Source organism: Varroa destructor, unplaced genomic scaffold, assembly GCF_002443255.2.
Source record: "Varroa destructor unplaced genomic scaffold, Vdes_3.0 BEIS01000001.1, whole genome shotgun sequence".
Taxonomy (NCBI): domain Eukaryota; kingdom Metazoa; phylum Arthropoda; class Arachnida; order Mesostigmata; family Varroidae; genus Varroa; species Varroa destructor.
Window position 1 is genome coordinate 57,907,777 of NW_019211454.1, and position 22,424 is coordinate 57,930,200.

At 45.0% G+C, this 22,424-nt stretch overlaps 1 protein-coding gene and 1 long non-coding RNA gene across 3 annotated transcripts in view; both read left to right on the forward strand.

Moving 5' to 3' along the window:
- The window catches only part of LOC111249814 (LIM domain transcription factor LMO4-like), a 126,037-nt gene that overhangs the window by 67,266 nt on the left and 36,347 nt on the right, over positions 1 to 22,424 (forward strand). The window lies entirely within an intron of this gene.
- On the forward strand, positions 1,877 to 10,389 carry LOC147758862 (uncharacterized). 2 transcript variants are annotated; one of them, XR_015319084.1, is made up of 3 exons: positions 1,877 to 1,972; positions 2,362 to 2,470; positions 6,382 to 10,389. It is a non-coding gene; the product is annotated as an uncharacterized LOC147758862 (long non-coding RNA). The 2 variants fall into 2 exon arrangements; XR_015319085.1 differs by lacking the exon at positions 6,382 to 10,389 and adding an exon at positions 2,740 to 6,368.

The following is a 22,424-nucleotide window of genomic DNA, read 5'->3' on the forward strand; positions in this document are numbered from 1 at the left end:
CTACTGTTATGGGATGGGTGAAGGTGCCATGTGCTCACGTTGTGGAGCGAAATAGGGGCATTTGTTGATTGGTGTTTGCAACCCATCCGTATTGGATGCCCATATTTCTCTTTAAGCCCCCTCCGCCTTCCTATCTTTCTCTCCCCTCACTTTGAACCTCTCGTCGGTCCGCTATTAAATGCTAGTCACCGGCAGTTGGTGTCGTTTGTGGGGTGGTGGATGGGGAGCTGGGCGGCAAGGCATTCGGGGCAAAATCGGCCAGCCCGGCCAGCTTGGCAGGGTTAGCAGCTGGCACCATCTGCACTCCATCCAACCCTACAACTGCTTTCCAGCCAAAAGCCCCTATTCCAACCACTCAGTTGCTCCTTGCTGCGCTTCGTATCCCTTCCACGGGCATTCTGCCGTACAGTACTCGCCACCGTCTGCCGCCGCGGTCTCCCAGTTGAATCGCTCCCTCGAGACAAGCTCCATCTCTTTGGTTCCGCGGCGCCGTTTAGGGCGTAGAGTGTAGTAGGGGAAGGGGGATTCTATGGGGAGGACACACTGGGTAGAGTAGTGGTGCGGGCAAAGCGCCAGCCGCGAGGAAACTGGGGCCGGTGCGCGCGCTCACGGCAAAAGCAGCGGGCGAAAAGCAAACGGGAACGACGGCGGAACGGCGAGCAATGAACGGAGGAGGAAGCCTAACATGAAAATTGAATTATACAGCAATTCCTCCTTCTCGAGCGAGTCACTGGCGCAGCCGTCGCTGCGGCGACCGCCAGATCTACCCCTTTCTACCCCTTTCGTTGCCACTCCCGTCTCCTTCAGCTTTGCCCTTGTGGTCCCATTCAAACCCCTCGATCCCCCGAGAAGGATTGGCGTGCCCTCTCGCTCGGTAGCTTGAAGGCCTTTGCTCTGCGTTCCGTAGTATAAAAGGGGATCCGTCGGGGTTTGGGAGTAATGGAGGTAGGTTTGGGCCGGGGAAGCGGTTCCTCGTTCTGTGGCTATAAGAAACACAGGCGTCTGCTGTAGGAAATAACTAGGGGAAAAAAGGCATCTGGGTTTCTTGCTTTGCCCCTACCCACCCAGTGGCCGACTTCTTCCCAGTCGCTTCGACAAATTACCCAAACACTTCTCTTCTGGATCGGCGGGCATTGGTCGGCAACGCCGGACTGCCGAAGCAGCCGGGCGCGTGTCGCGCTGCCGCTTAAACACACACCCCCCTTTTGCCCTGTTCTGTTGCTGGTTCTAGTAGCCGCTATACGAGAGACAAGAACCAACGTTAGTGCGACGCCATACTGGTGCGGCTGCCATCGCTACTTTTACTGCCTCTACCGTTTTTTGCCTCCGCAAGAAAGTAGCGCGTAGATGGAGTAGAAAAGAGGAACATCATGGGGTTTCATGCTGCTGCCTATATGTTTAGTTAGGGAATGACCTGTTTGCCATACGAACCGGAACCGCGGCGCCCCCCAGCGGTCACGCATATTTCACAACACAAGGCCCGTTAGCTGCTAGCTCGCCTGCTTTCTCGCTGCTCACAATGTTCACAACGTTGCAGAATCGTAGAGCAATGGACCGCGTGTCCTCATCAGGGTGCGTCGTGCACATCCTCCGATCATCATCCATAGATGCAGAGGTTAGCCAGCCATCTGGTGTAGCGCACCTATTTTGCTCTCTTGCCTTAGACGGAAAAGTCGTAAGGCTCAGCATTTGCATCCCGTCGTTCTATCACGGCAAAGCGCGGATTTCAATGTATCGATACTGTAATTGCCGTTGCATTCGCCGTCATTGTACCTCTCTCTTCTCATTCTTTACCCCCCCCCCCTTATCTTTTTATTCTCCTCGCTCACAGCGCTATCCTGTTATCAATTTAGCTGTAGGTGTAGTTCTGTTCATTGATTAAGCCGACCCACACAGAACTGACGGACTCGCTCATATACGGAGCATGTACAGAACAAAGTGGACGCGCGTTTATGTTTATAAACGCATAATGGTACTCATATAATTTGACTAGCCAATTTTTGCTCGAATCTAATGCGCGTAACACACTTATTTAGCATAAACGATGTGTTTACATAGCTACTGGTAGAAATATAATGGAGTACATTTTAGTGTGCATGGAGATATGCTCATACAGACTTGCCTATGTATTTCTTCCTATATATATATATAATCAAATGTACACACCCGCACATAATGTAAAGCTGTTATACCTCAGTAACAACACTTTACTCTAAAGGATTTTATCTTCGTGGGGAACGTATGTTGGAGTTGAATTAATGTACTTAGACTGAAATTGCTCTGTGCTTAAAATAATATACATTCTAACTTAGTCAAGATTGCATATAACAGGGGCAGTCCTTTCTGTCTTTTGACTTTCAGGGTGAGTTACCTCATTCGTCTATATACCAAACGTACGCGTTTAGGGTTTCCACAGAACATAACATCTATGCGCCGAAGTCGGCAGTATTACATTCTACAACATAAAAAGGTAAGTGCCGTACTGCAGACGTGGACAAAACTTTATTAAAATGTGCGATTTGATACATCATAAAGTCAAGTATCGTATTCGCGTTCCACACAGTCGGATCAGTCGCGTTGTCGATATCCTATGCTGTATGATGGATTCAAACGAACCCGTTCTATATATAGACGTGGAAGCCGTTTCATAAATGTTTGCCACCCTTCGCCAATCTGTCGTTTTTAGTTGTTCTTTGTCTGGTGTGCTGCTCCACGGTCATCTACGTTCTATTGTTTCAGTACAATGGCGTTATCAGCAAAAATGACAGAGAGCGAGATCAGATCATGGCGCTGATTAGACCATCCGACAAGAAGCGCTATATCGGTTGGCTTAACAGCACTCATGTCGACAGTTAGGATCGTAGTGGTCAGTCGGAGACGAAGAGTGACGTAGAGAGGACTTTGTCGGTTCGTCGTGGGTTGGCTGAAGAACCAAGCAAAATAAGCGAAGAGGCGAAAATTTAACGCAGAGAAAAAGAACTGAATCAAGAGCGGGCACTTTCGTCCGCTCGACTCGTCCCGGGCCTGACTCCGGCTTTCTCGTCTGCACTGATCGAGCAGTAACGGCCACGCATTAAGCATGGATGAACATAGGCTGCGCGGGGAAGGACGCCTGCAGTAAACGGGGGTGATGCGAGGAATGGGTGTACGTCGGAAATGTTAAACCCCCGACACGACCAACCATCTCGCCCAAAAGACGCCCGAGGTGCGCAGGCTAAGTGGCAAATATGCCTCTATTGAACCGATGTCACTGAAGCAACGCTGTCTCGTTTTCTCGCCGACGGATATAATATTATGCGTTCTCTATGGACGATGGTGGCAGACGCGGAGGGTTTGCACGAGGACAGGGAACTGCAGTAGTAATTGTATCTTAAGGGTAGACTCAGCCAGAAAAATGGTGGAACGGAGGTTGTTATGGGGTACGATCCCGAACAGTCCGGGATGTTGGGCAAGACCGAAGGGGAATCCGAAATAGGATCTTAGGGTTCGATTGGGATCTCTAACATGAATCCTCCATTAAAATATATACTACTATCACTACGACGACCGGCACTGCTCACTGCTACCACTTCTGGTACTGCAGTGTCCTAGAACGGCCTATGCAACGGCACGCATCTCTTGTTCGATATGGACAGTTGCCACAGGCTCGAAGAAGTCAGATAGCTAGATACACATACATACACATGTGTAGACACATTCTCTTTTTGTTAACGATCGAGCACGGAAAGAAGGGTGCATATCTATTGAGAGAACACGCCCATCCCGTATTTGGGGGGGGGGGTGTACCTCAGCTATAGCTGAAACAAACTTTCCTGTCTCTCAGTTTTTCTTTACAGCCGGTAGGCGTTCTGCGACTTTGTGGCAAATGTCCACACGATTGTTATCGTAACTTGTCCTTTTGATAATTAGAAGGTATGTCAAATAGTAGGCGCGCCAGTAATCAGTTTATTTTATGGACAAAAGTTTCCTCTGTTTGGCCCAATAGGGCGTTTCTGCTAAATGTACAGCCCTTATCAGTCCTCGAAGCCTATTAGCAATTTTGGCTCTTTGACATGTTGTGCTGTTGTGAAATCCAGCTGACAAAGTGGCTTCCTGAATTTATCGTGATAATTTTTCCACTAATGATCTACCACATGAAAAATTGGCAAAATAGAAAAAACGTTAGTGGTAATAGACGAATTCTCCTGAGATTTCGCTAAATAGGGATCGAGTCGAACATTTTTTGCTGATGCCACTGCCTCCGCTTCAATGTCTGTTGTAGATGATCTTTTCATAGTAAACCTCATTTAGGTTGGTCGTGCGGTCACGAGCTTTAAAAATAAAAATGCATAGAAGGGTTTTGTATTCTATTTGTGTAGAAATCAGTGTAGTTGTTGCTATCTATTCACAAGCGTAAACTACAATCTGTATCATAATCATGCTGCAGTTTAACCTGTCAATTTATCTAATTTGCATGGGTATATTCTTTCGAAATAACTTGATGCTGTCTGACGCTCTAATTTTGTTTTTATTTCCTTTTTATTCTACTGCGTATGGTCACGTTTGAAAAAGCGGATGCTAGCGATCGAACGCCTTGCTAAAGATACATGTAGACCGGTACATCTTTCCCAACGTGCCTGTCGACACCGTCATCGTAAGTCTTACTCGCGCTCTGTATCTCTCTCCCCCTGCTTTTCTTCGAGAACAGAAGTTCTCCTGTGGCAGATTTCGGAGTATAGTGTGCACTTTGCTTCGAAACTTTCTAGGAACCGTGGGCGCGAATCAGCCAAGCAAAGAAAGCAGCCAACTATGGATAAACAAGCAAGTGACCATCTCAGAAAACGACAAACGGCCGCACGAAAGTGGTTTGAAAGCCTCGTAGGGCGGCGACGTAGTCCATGCAGCGCAGACTAGATGATATACCTCGGGCTATCTGGCAGTATTTGGCGGTCACTGAACGCGTATTACCATCCCTACGAACCATTCCGGCTTAGCCGGGCCTCGAAGATAACGAGGCTAGTACAAGTGCGACGAGGATAATAGCGCTACGCTTGGTTCAAGACAAAACGGCTCGCTTATTCGGACGGGGTTAAAATATACTGAGAAGCAGATGCAGCCGTTTGTGCAACTAAAAACAGGGCCGTTGTTTCGTTCTGTCCCTTTCCCGTATTTTTCAACCTTTAGCCGTGAATCGTCTCATTATTTATAGTGTGCAGTACAATGTCGAAACGTATTGTGCAGTGTCGACGGGTTTCGTGGTTTGCCTATGCGCAGCGGGGACGCACACTTGCACTTGTGTGTGTGTGTGTGTTGCTTGGGGAAAATATACGCTAACTGGTCGGGAGATAAATTGGTCTAATGCCAGATGCGGTCCGGAAACGGGAAATAGTCAAGTCAGAATCAGATAAAGGATAAAGCAGCCAGAAAAAAGGCGGAAAATGTGCGATCACCTTAAAACATACTAGTAATATTATAACCTTAATTCGCCATTTAATTCAGCAGTTGAATGAGGTCGACATTAAAAATGATATGTACACTATGTGTGCACGTTTTGTATTGATTACACATAACAGTACGTCTTATCGAAGGTGGTAACTTCCTATTGTTCATGTAGCAACGTTTTGATTATATAACATACGCTAAAAAGCTGGCAGGAGACTTATTTTGAAGAGACATCTACCCGATCTTGATTGGCTCAGGGAGATCAGCTGTGGGTGGCCCATTTGGGAAAGGTCCCATGATTGGACACCAAGATTTAGTTAGACGTTAATCAGGTTAAGTGCTACATTGTAAGTTATGAACATGTAGTCTGCTGCGAACGACGAGAGTAGCTCTTAAAACGACAATATAAACTTAAGACATGGATTCATGGGCTGTGTAAAGATAGTGGATACTATATAATTATAGCGACTATAACATAAGGTAATACTACTCATAATTCTTGTCGACTGAGCAGCTTGGAGGTAAAATAAAAAAAACAATATCAGAAGTGTATATATATGGTTGGTTAAATGGCCTTCATACTGCGCTTTGGTTGTGCCGTTGATTCCCGCATTTCTCAGAACCAGAATAAAATAGAACACAAAGCCGCATAAAGTCTAAATAACACTATACTAGAATCAACTGGCGTTTGTCGATACCACTCGTGAATAAATTTGTAGATCTGACGCTGACGTTCACGGTATAGCTGGTAATCAGCCGTTGAAATGAAACAATCGAGGAATTCGGTTATTTATTACCAATATGTAATGATTCATACGCTACCCCATTTTCAACGTATTTTGTTAAAAAATCCCTACTTACTCCTATTAAAAAGGATAAAGAACGTTTTCGATCGCAAGATGACGATTTTCATTGTTATTTGGCACTGAGGCATTTAGCCTAATGTATTTACCCTTATAGTTTCATTCCAGGAACACCTCAGCCGTTCCTGCTTAAGTGAATGAACGCCGCTAGCGACTGCCTTTCTGCTTGAAACGATATCACTTAAACATGTATAAGGACACAAATGTATTTCTACTGTAACATATCAGTCCGCTATAAAAGCGAAACGTAGACTTGACGGCGTTCTTGCAATGTATCCCATCATCGTTGCTATCACTTAGACCACAATCAATGGCTAATCCAGCCCGTGGCTAGCATCTACAAGACGTTCCTCTATGGGAACGCGTCACGCCAAGGGCAAAGTCCCTCCGATTGGAATTCATAAACTTATCGACTGCAACATCAATAACAGCCACAGCGAGAATTACCGCAGCAGACACAACCAGCAACCTCTGGCTTTGATAGCGTTGAAAACGCGCTTTGAGACCGTTTGTACTATTCGAGTCATTAAGGATCACGCTTTTGCTTGGTCCAGCCTTTGACCCACACCAAGAAGATCACAATGTGTACTAAAATAATAACTAGATGAACTTCTTTCGTGTGTATAGCTCTCAACGCGTTGAAAGAGTAGAATATTATATATAAACGGTTTTTTATATTTGTTAAACTTGCGCTTACTTGTTACAGAAACGATCAGTTCAGTCTATGAATTGCAAACATTGTATATTTAATGATCTACTGGCTATCACATAGTCGGTAAATTCTTTTATATATATGTATATATACAATTTGATTTCTCTCTGAGCGAAGACACTAACCGTTGTATGGTATGATGCGTGATCACCAAGATATACATTTATAAAATTATCATATAGCTATTACTATCATGTACGTACATATGAGTCAAGGGGTGATGAATTGGAGATACACGGCATCGCCTGTTTTGGTAGCAATCCAACCCATATTTCTTCTAACTCGTCGAATTGAATTGCCATCGCACCGTGCCCTTGTGGCAATCGCGTCATTGTCATCGTCTGCGAAGATGTCTCGACTGAGCTCCTCCTTTGCCACAACCCTACTTGCGCCCGGCCCATGAAGGGGGTGACCATACGCGCCTTCAGAATGTCTTCAGAACGAAAGGGGTTCGGATGGCGGTTCGCTGTCCGGGTGCGTGGCTGCTGTAGCGGCAAGAGAGTTCCCACTTCCCATTTGGGCTTCCAGGCCATTTAACTCCCACCCGGCTTTGCCTGCAGCACATCTCCGTTAGCCACATCGCCTTAACAGCCTCGACTTTGCAATATTCCCTGCCTGACTGCCTGCCACCCTCCCATCGGTTCCATCTTCTCGCTCTTCCCTGTCCTTGTGGACAACTAACTCAACATCTGAAGGGTCTTTCGATGGACCAGTGCACCAGCTTTGTCCAAAGCTCCAGCACGGCCCGACATGTGTATCACCCAATACTTTACAGTCGCCAAGCAGTTCTTTATGGAAGCCTCAAGAGATTCAGCCACACATAGACTTCAGTGTTGTACATGCCTCATAATGCGCTATGAACGCGCAGTTCAATCGACTGTCTAGCCGCTTCAGCAGTGCAGTAACGGTAGCACCGTAGACGGGTACCCCGACGGCCACTACCTTGGGGAACCCCCAAGAGTGCTTTATTCCGTGTGCGGTTTTTCTCCTCCGCACGCTCATTCGTTCATGTAGCCTACCGCCCATTCGGAGCTCATTTTCCCGTATGCTCAGAAAGCTCAGAGCGTTTATAAATAGGGGCGGGCGAATCGCAAAGGGTACATATGTAGAAATGCAAAATTCGGGGCAAACGAAGCGGGCGAGAGTGGATAATGTGTGTGAGCTGCGACGTCTCATATTCCCCAACCCCTTGCCCTATATAACTTCTAGCTTTATCCGTTCCTAAAACATATCGGGAGCTGGAGGACGCTGCTGAGCTTCGTTCGTCTGGAGGAGGCCTCGTATAAATTGAATTTGTTCCCCTTCATAGAACGGACAACGAAGAATCCAGCCGACTGCGCTAGCCAAAGAGGGAGATTCACAAAAATGAACTAGGGGGTCTAAGGCGTATAGAATAAGAACCACCTGACGGGGGACAGGTTAGAGTCGCAGAACAGCAGAGTACAGCGGCATGTTTAGTATTGCTGGTTGTAAGTGTGCCCATGTGATGAGGAGCAGTGGCAAGTTGAGCGAGTAGAACTACGAAAGGTGTGAGGCAAACGGCAAAACAGGCAAATGGGAAAACCGATCTGGGAAACCGGCTTTTAGAAACTGCAAGCAGAATCGACGAAATACATGGATCCGCGCGGAGCGGGGCAAAAACGAATAGTCGGGGCCTTAAAAAGAGAAAGAAATAATACTGAGTGCGACTGGTGCGTGCATTATAGAGAGACACCAAAAGCTCTGGAGACTCAAACTAACAGCGACATTATCGGGGGGAGGAGGAGGAGGAGGAGGAGGGGGAGAGGGTCACTTTATTCACATTACCTATTTGAAGCTGGGACCATGAGCATGAAGGGGGCAGGACGGTGCTAAAAGGTAGGAAAAAAGGGGTTTTAGGCAGAATAGTCTTTTCCTCTTCTCTTTCCTTTTCCTTCGGAAAGATAGCTAGCATCGTAGTGACGTCGTTCCAACCGTTGGTCTGAACGTCATAGCGGTGCGGTAACGGCGTAAACCGATTGCGCAGACTTCGCGATATCTAAACAATGATATTCATTGTGCGACTGCCGCAGATAGATGCGTCTCTACAGCGCTACGTTCTTATATATTATAAGCAGATGTGATAAGTTATGTTCCAACTGCAATATTTGATTAACTTTTAATGAAGTTACTGCATAGGTCTGACGTTTTTCTTCTATGTTAATTACCTGAATTTCGTTCCCAGATGTATTTTCACATGCGGTTGTTTCGTAGATGCAGTAAAAGCTTGTGAGTCAAGTAAAACAGTCATAAAGTAACCACAAAAATTTAAATTCTATAGGTTGACTTTAGACAGTGCGCTTGCTCTGTTTCATACCAAAAACATGGTCAACTAAAAAGCTATCTACTAAAGCTAACGCGTTTTTGGATATCTTATTACTGGCAACGACAGCGTAGAATGTCTTGGAAAATGTCACAGCGGAGATGGAGAAACGAATTTGGATAATAGTTCGATTAGGACGAAAGCGCCTGCAGCCAGGGTCGATAAGATTAGACGACGCCAACATGGAGGACGTAAGAAGGATAAAGGCAATGATACAGTTACACACAACTCTGATGGATGGCCAGATGGGTATAGGACTTGATCACGTGCAACTAGACATCAAGTAATTGATTAGAAACGCCGCTGTATAAACTAAACTGGGATGCTTTTACGGTCCATTAAATGCCGTCTATAATATAAAGCACCGTTAACACACACACACACACACACATACTGATATAAACATAGGGGAGGCTACGCAGACAGATAAACAAACACAACACGAACTAGCTGCACTGCCACTTATCTCTTAAACGTATTAGCCAAAGTGACGAAACAATTATCATTAAGGATGTGCGTGCGGGTAAATAGTGTGCCGTGCATATACAACATATATTCAATAATAGACATTGTACTATAAAAAGAAGATAGATTATTGATAATAAACGAACGCCAACTTCCATGTGGACACGTCAAACGAGTGGATGATGATGATGTGCCCACACTGAAATGAGGAACAGCCACAGATTCTTCAGTCAACGCTCATTTATGTATTTATTCATCGCAGCGTTTTCACGTCGTATTTGTCTTGCGACCCCCCGCCTCACTCCCCGGGGTCGGACAGGTCCTCCCTTTTGCGTGACTTCATGTAATAATTGCGCCCTACATATATATATATATATATATACTGCTGCTCAGAACGGGACTAACCGAAATGGGGTCGTCTGGCCATCACCTGCTGTGGCTGTCATTAATATGAATACAAAATGCCAAGGATGTGGTTATCCGTGTAGATATAAGCAATGATTCGTGATGATTTGATCGCCTAATAACGGGAGCTGTGACAGTAATAACAGTATATAATAAAAGAACGTTCGAGTTTATTCTCTGTTCGAGGCAGTGTCGTGGACAAGGTGTCTGAGCGAGTTAGCAGTAAACATTCAGCGTATCCATTACTAACAATAATTTCATGCATCAAAAATTGATAGAATTGTTTAGTCTTTGATAGTAATTAAATAAGGGGGTAATCAGACAAAAGAGTATTATTGTAGCCGGAATAGCTGGGAGTGTCGCCGCCACAAATACTAAATATATTTGTTCCCGGTAAATGACAACGACAAACATAAAAAAAAAAATGAAGAACATTAATAATACTGTTAATAGAAAACATTTCTCTCCATCTAGAAATGGCATGTCATAGTCACTAGACGACATGGTTGTCATTGCCCATCGTGCATTTCCCTATATGTATGCAATCGACATCCACACACAGAGACGCACAGGAGCTACTACGTGCATCTACAGCGTGTATTGTGATTAATGTTGCTGAGGTCCACTCGCCGGTTACATTATTGAGTGCATTAATTCAATTATGATGATAGAGATGATGCTGGTCATTATTTTTATATTAAGGGCAGACGGGCTACGAACGAAGGGATCGCAGCCTCCGGCAACACCGGCATCGCACCCCTCGACGAAATTATTTTAGTAGCTGTAACAATAACCCTAGAAGCAGTGACAATAAAAGTAATAAATTTCGGTGATTCTCTATCGATTAGATTTCCATTTGAATCTCAGGTCTTACAACCGATGTCCCCCGCAGCTCCTCGACCCATAAGTCTCTGATAATTCACATCGAGGGGCTGCTACTGATGTCGGCGTGTGGAGTTGCTTCACTTTTCGGAGTACTACAGTGGGGAACGGGGTGGACTAATATTGGTAATGGTGCCCCTTTGTCCATCTACTTGTCCCATCTCGCTTCATCTTAATAGTATAGTATAATGTCATTGATGTCAGTCTCCGTTGTTGTTACCACTGCCAGCGTGGCAGTGCTGCGCTGTGCGCTATTGTTGATTTCGGAGAAGCGTTCACTACGAAACGAGTTGACTATTTCGTTTATCTCTTTGGCATATATGTGTACGTTGTCAGTACTTCGAATACTTACGTGCAGTGAAAAAAACAAGTTATGCTGTGAGTTTAGTGAATACGATGGACGCAAAAGACGCATGGAGCATCTGGAGCGATATGTGTCTTTGAATCATTTGATTGGTTTGCTTCTGCTTACATACCTATGAAAATTATATTTACAAAAGTAGAACGGGGCTTGTGGTGAAATAACCCCAATCTATTTAACTTCCCACCTCGCCGGACCGATTGCTGGACAAAAAAATACGCTTGGACTATCTCAGCTTGCCTCGTACCAGGGTACGATACGTACGAATAGGATCAGAGATTTGTCTAATCCTATTAGTGCCAATTTGAAGACTCTTTGAGTCGCTAAACTGTACGCTGTTCCCAAAACGTCCTCATAGCGACATTACGACAGGTTATCATTACAAGAAAAAAAGTAAAAAGCTTTTCTTCTATGTAGCGAGGAATTCTGTCCTAGCTAACAACTAGCTCCCCACGTCTATGGTCGAGTTGTAGTGGAATTGGCGTACGCCTATAGAAGGACACGCCGTACACTCGGGTATAAGGTTCTTCACAGACTTTGACGAGCACACGCACATGTTCTCTCTGCTCATGTCCGCTCTGCTTTTATTGACCATGTGAAACTCTGATGATGCTGTATAGGGCTAAATGGCGGCCGATCTTGCTTGTGGGCGCAAACTCGTGACAGAGGAAAGGGGAAGGAGTTGTTTGTGATTCATAATTGAATATTAATGGAATAGATGATATATGGATTTGTGCGTTGGGTTTTTCGTTGAGGAGGGCTCTTATTATCACGATTATTATTATTACAACCGCAGTCGGCACATCCTTCTGCTGCTACCGTTTCGTCCATACACTACTAGTAGGACTAGTAAATATTATTATTGCTAATTGAAGGCAGCTGATGGAAAGGACCAGATAGGCTGTCAAATAAATAAAAAACGAAGTAATAGGCAGGCCAACAGTCGAGGGGTGACCTTTTTTTTTATGTATTCAACATATAATCACGTGCTCTTGTTTAGGTAAATGCAAGTCGGCAAATATCGTCATCATGCTCATAAGAATACAATGGACCGGCTTCTGTCTGCTTCTTCTGGAGGTGTGGTGCTTCTTTCAATGAAAGTACAACTTTAAATGAGATACTTTTTTGAACGTTAAGATTCGTGCACGAACCGAAGATCATCTGCGCTGCGATACTTACGAACAACTCACTCCTAATTTAAATATTCACAGCACTCTGCGTAATTTCGAAATTAAACCCAACGATTCCTTCGAATGTTTCTATCGTGCCACCGTCCATTAAGTCATTCTAAAAACTCCCTATCCAGCGTAATAAATAACGATGAAACATATAGCTGACATGTAATAAACACAAATTAATTAAAATACTTATTATTTTTGCGTCACTTTTATAAGTGTGTTATTCATTAGTCTGCGAGCGATAAGATAGTTCTAGCCGGCGTTTGCTGTACAGTCATTTTTCTACCCACAGCCCACCCATTATTACGGTTTTGTATATTTGTATACATTCTCTCGATTTAGCGTGAGAATACGATAACTGTTAGAAAACATATAGAGATTATATTATAACAATCGAATTTATTAAGCCGCTCCTCGAAAGCAAGATAAATAGAAGCGACAGCGCCACATATTATTTTATTACTCTTGATCAGATGCGGTATATCATATCGCCGATGCAATTCTCTTATTATTAATAAGACTAACAATAAATAATAGTAGTAGTTATAATAGTAATTTATTTATCAAGGCACGATCAATTATCAAGAAACGATGTTTTCGAAGGTCGGAGGCTTTTGCCAAAGCGAAATGTTGAAATTATCTAGCCCCTGTGCCTCTGACTCCGGTGGGGCAATAGTATTGTCGACTGCAGCGCTCGACGACTACTTCTGCTGTAGCAGATATCGTTTCAATAACAGAGGCCGATTGAACTACCGTACCAACTAACGTTCTTCGGCCATTAAATCAACAGAAAATCGTGGGCTGTTTCAGCTTGGCGCTCGTACTTGGACCACTATTACTCTTATTAGTAATATGACTACCATTAGCACCCCATTTTACCCCTCTCGCTGCTCTCTCCCCACTTTGTCTAGCATCATTTTTCTTATTACTTCTAGTTCTGCTAGGTTGGAAAGCGAGGATTACCGCCATTTGCACTATTATTTATTTGACTTATTTTTCCTTTTTCGTAAAAATACCGCCACCGGTCAGCCAATACTAGTGATTGATTTATGTGACAGCATAGGCGTATATAAATAAGAACTCAATGTAATCGTCGCTCAATTTATAAGCTTGAGGGCGTATGATGATAGCGTTATATGGTATACATCAAGGTCACCACCGCTCGATTCCTTATTATATGCGCGATTTTGGAGTCTTTTTAAAACTATAATTCTAGCTAGAATAACACAATCTCATATGGGACACTAATGGATCGAGAACTTACCAAAGATATAACATGACCCGTAACATGATGTCGGCTGAGGAATAAGTTAGGACACTATACAAGTGATACACGAATTTGTGCTTGATATCGATCATGACATAGGCCGACCATAGTTTGAATTGTGTAGCTTCAAACTACGCTAGCGTGGATATTATCACTGGGCACTTCTTAACCAAATTTGCTCATTTTGCTCACTGATTGATGAAGTCCATGCCACTTGTCCGTCCATCTTAGGATAAGACAACTAAGGACTAAAAGTTCTTATCTTTTCGGTAAAACCTGTGGTGAACTCTCGAATGATACTTGGCGGTGTGTGATCGAAGAGCAGTTTTACAGCTGGCTTAATTATTTGTCCTTCAGGATTTGGCAACAAAACTTGGCGTTAATAGTGGTTCTTTCATTATAGTTCATCTCATTGACTAATATTCACAATATGTAAGTGTCTGCATAAAGTCCTCGAGTAGTTCTGCACAAACGCCTGGATTTCTTTTGTGTCCTATGTAAATATACGCAAAACAGTCCGTTGAATAGCGTAGGTTCACTTGTTGGACGTAGTGGGGTTGTTGTTAACATAGTTAATTACCGTACTGCCACTGGTATATATGCCACTGCAAGACCTATACATATATAGGATGACGCATATATTCCTTATGATTTATTTCTTAAGACTGTGTCTAAACAGATATTTAAACCAATTTTTCTTTCAGTATTACTTCTGACGACCATGTTTGTTCAGTATAACCGCCATCTAGCGGAATAACAACTTCGATTTAGTGTCAAAACGACTCACTAATCACTTCCGTAATATTCCTTCCTTAATCCGCGGATAACTTTTTAATAGGGACCTTGCTATTAGCGATATTGATGAATACCAACTTGTTGAAATATCGCTCAAATGTGCTACAATCTTGCGAAAATTGTTAAAAAAAAAACAGGTAAAAAATGCAAAAAGTCTTATTCAGGTCCGCCAATTGCTAATTGATATTTTTTCTTCCAAAATGGCTATTAATTTCTATATAGGAAATCCAGGTGGGTCAAAATGACCTTTATGATGAATTTCTGAGCCCTTCAAACTTAAGCTCTATTAGGGTCTTTTAGTTTGCCTCATGGAAATCATCCTGAAATTTCTAAAAAAATTGGAAATAGCATAGACCATCAATTTCGAGCAAAGAAGTCTAAAAAGTGCTATACCCAGCACGAAGGGATTGAGTAACAGCTGATCCGTGTTCAAATTCTGGAAACAACACACGTCTTTCGCCATGATAAGTTTGTTATTTTACTCTAGGAGGAACTGGTTTTCTTGTGGTACCACGAGTAAAGGTGTAGTGAACGTATGTCCGCTAAGACAAACGGCTCGTTATAGCTTTAACGCACTACCTTGTATATGTATAAATATAAATATAAATGTATATATATATATATATATATATATATATATATATATACATATATATATATGATGTTATGTCTAGTCTGCCATTGTACAGTTCGTCTGGTAGTGCTTTAAAGTTAGCAGGATTGGCTTATGGTACTGCTTGGCTGGCTCGACATGATTGTAACAGCGGCTTGTCCTCTGCTGGCGATTTCCCGTCGGTCGTCAACATCCCTAAATTCTTCCCGCCCCCGAAGTCTCCCGCACTCGCAGCATCTACAACTAAGCGTTAACAATGACAGCCAAATTGGACCCTACACATACAACAAGCTCAATGAAGGGGAGAGAGAACGCCTCGGAATTGCCGAGAGAGAAGGCGAAGAGGAACGAAAAAGAGGAAAAGAGAGAACACGCAAAATAGGGAAACCGACTAGAGAAGGAATGAGGACGTTCTATAGTGACACGTGTAGGCACACTATTTTTCCCACCCGGTCAGACAGACAGGCAGGCACATGGGTCGCTTATGGTCGTCCTTTTCTGGTGGCGTTCTGCACCGCGTTGTCGTTCCACAGTGGCACGTAGAGGCTGCCGCAATGCAACTGCTACTGAAGCCACCGCCGTCGCCACAGTTACCAGCCACCGTATCAGGTGGCGGCAGGCGGGGGCATCAGGAGTGTTAAAGCCCGTGTATCCGATGCGCTTCTGTCTTTATGTCTGACTGACTGTTGTTCTGCGCCTCTCTTCTCGCCAGCGCCACCACTGCTACGGCTGCTGATGCTGCCACTAGCTCAAGCGCTGCCGTCGCCGTCGCCGCCGGTGCCACGAAGCTCAGCAATGAACACATGAGAACACACAGAGCGAAAGAACCAAGCGACGAACAAACGAACGAGCCAGGCAGGCAACCAAGCACCGCTGCTGCTGCCGGATGAAGCAAAGAAGGCCCGTCCGTCCGTCACTCCCTTAATGAACATTTACAATAACATTCGTTAGTGCTTCCCCTAGAGCACCCGGTTGGACCCACAGTCAGATCCCCAAGCCCCTGTGCACGACCCGAACAGAGTTCCTCCCTTAGCCTAACACCTACTTTCCCCAAGTAAGCTATGTGGGGTAAACTGGATGGTTTAGCACGATTTGTAGCGCTAGCAGGCTAGTTGAATGAAGCACAGCCGAGTCCGTCCGTTGATAGATGGAGTCTCTTGCAGCAGTAGCATTCGATAGTGGATGGTGAGGTTGAGAGGGTTTCGCCGATGGGTTTGACTTGAAGGAACGCGTCGCGCGGTGTGAAGTTGTACGCGACGAGAAAAAAACTAAAGCTAAATGCGGTTCCGAGCAAAGCAGTAGCTGAACGGTGAATGAAGAGCCGCAGAACAGGAAAAAATTACAGAGTAAGTTGGTCGAGGGAGCTCTGATGATCGTGAAGATTGCAGTCGTGCAAGATGGGATGGATAAAATAAAGGAAAGATATGGGAAAGAAGCAAAATGAAAATGCTATAATAACATTTCTTACTAGTTGACGTTTACAATGGGTACAGCTAATCTGAGATAAGAAGATGAAAAGAAAGAGATTATTTGTTGTTAGAGAAATGGTAATGCGATATTGGTGCTTGGAGGAAATGCTGCTGATGAGGGTATGGCATCCATCAAGCATTTCTTTCTAGCGCCGAGATGTTTATATCCAATGACGATGGCCGGTTACTGTTATTGAGGCCCTTATAAAAAAAGGGCTTCGATGTTGAGGGATTTGCAAAGAGCAAACAGCCCGTACACCGAGATGTTTAAAGTCGATGTGACTACTTGATATGCGCAAGCATTTTGATGTTCCTCTGTGGATATTTTGGGTTCATGTGCCGTGATTATTCGAGATAGACAAATGTGGTACTTTATGCATGCACGTTTATATGAAATATTTTACTTTATAGTCTGTGTATTTGCAATACATATCGTAGTGGCCAAAGAAGAATAAATTTATTTTTTATTGAACAGGTTGCCTACTTAAAGCGCCTTTATGTGACCTTAAAAAACTAGTTTGTATCCCATCAGAGTTCGATGTGCGTACTTTTTGAAGACCGATTACAGTCTAACTGATTCCAACTAGATCTGCTAATCGTTTGTATAAGATCTACGTTCAATAGGTGGATGCGATAAACAAATAATCAAAACTCTTCCATCCAACATTTTTCAAGTAAGCCTCGAAAATTCGTTTTTAGTGCACATGAGTTGTACGCAAGTGCACACCCAACCGTAAAGAGCATGCATCAATATATATATGTGGCAAACAAGCAAGGTTGAACGAGCCGAGAAAAACGGCATAGGGCTTGAACCGTTTTCGTCAGGCTTCCGCTCAGTTGGCCTGTTGTCTTCCTTTAGTAGGTGAAGTAGCAGGAAGCTAGCGGTACGAGCAAAGCCAGTCAGCCGGTCAGCCAATGAAATAGTGACGAGTTACCACCTTTCTCATTGGCCCTTGTAGCCTTCCGCTTGGCGGTGCTGATGCTGCTGCTCGTTTGGCTGGGCTCGAAGGCCGCACGAGTCACCGAGGAGAAAACAGGACTGCAACATCAACCAGGCCCAAAAAAGGGGAAGGGGGTGGTTCAGGGGAATCGATGAAGACTGCTAACGAATCACGAATTACCAATCACGAAACGACGGAGAGACGGACAGGGAAGCGAGGGAGACATTCGCTTCGAATTAGCAAGGAAAAGCAGCAGCAGCAGAGTAGAGAGAATCGGCCACTTTTGGGGTACAGCGCCAGCCACTGCCACCACCATCACTGTTACTACAGCTTATTGTGATAGCGATTGGGAACCTTTGTGGGGTGGTCATGGGGGTAGCCACAACGAAAAGGGGAAAATCGGGGAGGCAATGCCGTACAAAGGAGTGCGGGGTTGTTAGAATAGCCGCGCACCACAACCACAAGAAGAGCATCTGGCCATCGGTCTTGTTGGCCAACTTTCGAAATAGACAATTTATCATGCAGCTGAATGGTGGCGAATAGATGGAAACTAAACGGATAATGACCGTTAGGGCATAAAACGAGCCACGAGAGAAAACTACAGCCAATGCTAGGGCCGTGGCACTGCATTCGGACAGTTTGACCCGAGGTAAATGTGTGCTGATTGCATAGATGGTGGGCGGGAGTTCTACGTTTTGATCTGCACTAAATAGATAATAGCTTCCTTAAGGTTCTTCGAAACGGTCGGGTTTGGGAAATTGCCCAATGGTTATGATTTTAAACGACTCATTTGCTCAGAACAGAGCTCATTAATAAGACGCGTGCATGTGTAAGAGCGTTATCAGGGAAAATTAAATTCTCAGTCGTTGTATACGCCACATAAGCAAGACCAATGACGGGTAAGCCTACCTGGCAGACGGTTACTCTGGAAGTACGTCTTATAAACATTACTGAACGTTTCTTAACTCTTTATCTCCAGTATACAAGCAAACAGGATCAGCAGGTTGGCCTACCTTTTCCTGCCGACGGATGCCGCTTGAATTACCTTGATGTCGGCTCCTGTGATTTTGACACCTCTAAGATTACCTACAAACGCAGACTGCACACGGCGTAATAGTTAGTTCAATCTAACTTATTCGCTTTGTTTTTGAGCGTGGCCGTATCCCCCAATGTTCAAGTAGGGGAGGATTGAACCTGTAGGAAACAAGAAAGGCACGACTGCCTGCCCATATACCCATTTGACCCGCGAGTGAGTGCCCGTCGCTTTTAAGATCAACAGATTAATTCGTGTCAATCACATCACTTCAACTAGTTTCAGGCTTCGAAGTCCTTAGCGCCTTTACTCACGCATTTCCTCGTCCCATCAGGTCTCAGCGTCAGCATCAGCCGCTCGATTTTGGTTAGCTTGTTCGCTCACGCACGAGTCAGCAAACGGGCGAATCCACGCTAGAAAAGAAGGCAGTAGGGGGATATACAGCGATGGTGTTATGGGCTTCAAGGATATTGAGGGCGGTCAATGGTAGGCAAGGAACGAAAGTTGGAAAAGGCTCCGAAATCGTTATTTTTGAAGCTGTAACAACAATGGCAGCGGCGGCGGTGGATCGGCAGCTACCCAAAGGGCCCTTGCGATATCCGAGACTCGCGCTATGGTACCGAAACCGAAGTTGACGAGCAAGGGAGTGTGTGCATGACGCGACGCAAAATTGCCTGGAGGGTTCGCCGTCGTCGACGTCGTGTGCGGATTGAACTAATATATAGCGCTGGTAGACGGTTAGGCAGGTAGGAAGCCGATATTAAAGTGAAGTATTAATTGATTGACCGTGCTAAGAAGGGAATGTAAAGCAGCGAATTGGAATGAACTCAGGTAAACGTAACATCATCATAGCCATCACATTGGCCTGTGCTGAGAGCTTGGATGCAAGCAAAGACGGTTGGCAGCTGGAACATCGGGATGGGGGCAGTGTGCCGTTGAAGGCTTTGGAGGTGAAACCCTATCTGCACCTCCTCCCCCCGCCCTTGACAAAAGAAAAATCCGCCTGGTTGCTAGCTATAACAACCTGCATACGCACACACTCAAATACCGCTGTCACAGTAGCTAATATAGCTACCGCCACAAGGCGTCCTAAGCAGACGACACGATAGCAGAAATCTGAAATTGACGAGCGCGAAGAGCTCTGTTAATTATTGCTGATGCTCTCTTCGTGTGTTCATATGTGTTGTGTCGTAAGGGGTACTGAGGTAAGATGGGTGGTGATGCGGATCGTCGAATGTGGGCGAGACTGCTTCTGTTAGCTGCCTATTTAGTTTCATCGACAGCTGAAGGGTGGTTTCTTAGCATGCTAAGAGGGAGCACCGAGGTTCCATAGTTGGAACAAGGAGTATGAAATGAAATAGACTGAAATCGTTGCATGGCTTCCTGTGCTTATGTCGCTTTTCACAGGAACAGTTTACGAAAGTCGCGTACATACAACACTGAGGTAGTGTGGAACATTTTTTTGAGGGGCAAAGCTAACGTCGTCCATAAGGTGCATGCGTTCCCACACATAGAGCATTCGCCTGATTGGCAGACAGAATCAACTAACCAGAAAAATTCAACAAAAAGAGCCTCTTCTTTACCGGAAAATAATTTGTCTGCGTTTAAAAACAGGTAGAGAGAGTGTTAACTAGTTAATGATTCGAGAGCCGGTTGTTATAGTGACGCGAATTGATTATTATAATATTGATAATTTATTATTATTATTATATATTATTGTTATTGATCGTTTATTAGATTGGCCCATTTAATAGTATAACGTTCCTGATTTCTTGAGTAGCCCTGCTGCGAGCTAATTAGAGTGATTTCTCTATAGTGAAACTGATATCGCTGACCCGGGTCATTAGCAAGGTTTGATGGGCAATTGTCATGCATCCATTATGGACATTTGTCATAACAAGTTGCTTTACTACCAAATGCAACTGCACCAAAACAACTAATATTGTAATGAGTTAATAACTAGAACTTTTGTATATGAAACATTTTGTCGGCTGAATTGGCTACCAGTCTTCACACAAAAGCCCGACTACCTAAAGATGAAATTGGGTCGCGTCGCTTCATATATATTTTATGACACACTTGTAAAAAGAGTGTTTTTTTTTTCTTTAAACCCAGAAATGTTTCTTGTTATCAGTTAATTACTATAATGCTTGCGATGGCGAACATTTTCCAATATTCTGAAAGAGTGAATTTCTTCGAGTGCTACTCCCATGGCTTTCATAGCACTATCAATCGTTGTGATGGCCGCGGCGCTAGTTGGTCTTCCCTCCTGCGAATACGACAGTGGCAGTGTTCGTAGCAAGAGTGGATTTTCCGTTTGCTATGGTCGATTGGTGATGTTTCCATTTAGGGTCTTGGGTCCAAACCGGCTGCAGGCTTCGCTTAGTGAGGTGCCCTTTGCCCTGCTCTACTTGGCGCTGCCATTCGTTCTCTCTCTTTCTCTCTTTGAGATATCCACTCGTTTCTTCCCGAAGTTCCCCCTAGCAACGTTTGTTCCTGTGGCAATTGCTACGACGGTGGCTGTGCCTCGCTCAGTCCAGCCGCCGACTACCAGAGCCGTCCTCCGAATGTGGAAAAGGAATGGGGGAGTTAATTAATGAATTTAACTATTTTGTGGTTGCTCGAGGCTATTTTGGCAGAGCAGCTCGCGCTGCTACCGCGGCCAGAGTGCGAGTGAGTGGAAGAGGGCGCTTCGAACAGAGTCGTTGAAGCAGTACTGGTAACGTTAGGACGGGAGCAGCGCCACCGGTGGACGCTAGCTATCTTCCCTCATAGCGCATGTTGGCTGGCTTTCAGCCGGCATCAGACTGCAGCTCTAGGTTAGTTTGGCGGGCAGCAGCAGTACTTTTACCAACACCACCGCTACCGTGGCAAACACATCAGTCGCATCACACAGCGGACGCTTCTCATAGGGAAAAGCTAGCTTAACAGCGAAGGGTCTCACCGTTGTTGGCAGAACCGCGTACATGTATGATAGGAGCAAACTGGGACGAACCACTGGAGAACCGGGAATCCGAATTGGGAGTGGACGTAGAATGGAGTTACGCGTCAAGGGGGCAACGCACCAAAACCCTTCGCGCAACACTCATGGGGGGCCGGGGTACTCGGGGTACGCGAGTATAGCTTATAATTAGGATAATTAGAAAGCTCTCCAGCCGGGTGGTGGTGATAGTGGTTGTAGCGGCCAAGCAGCCTGCTTGGTCGACGCTGCGTCGATCGCTCGTCGTGGTCGTGTGTTTATGCGCTGCCTGTCCGCCTGCCGGCCGGCCAGGCTACGTCTGTGTGCCTGTTCGTCCGTGTGCGCGAGCGAGCCAGCTACAGCTACCCTACGGAGCGTTGCCGCCCTTTTTTGGCCCCCGTTCTCCCATGGCCCCACAGCGTAAAAGACCCGGTACCGCGGGCGGGATAGCAGCCGAACGCTATGACGGCCTCAATTATGAATTAGTGTAATCGTAGATAATTACCATTTATTATTAGAGACGGTATGTGGCTCTACCAGCAGAGCAGCGAGCTACGGAGAGCAGCCGAGAGACGATGATAAATAAGTGAGAGGAACAGAGCACTAGAGGAAACGCATCGCCACCGCTGCCCTGTCGTTCTCTGCCGGCTCTTGCGTTGAGCGTTGTCTGTGTATAGCAAATGGAATGACACAACGGTATAAGCAACAGCAGTGGTGAG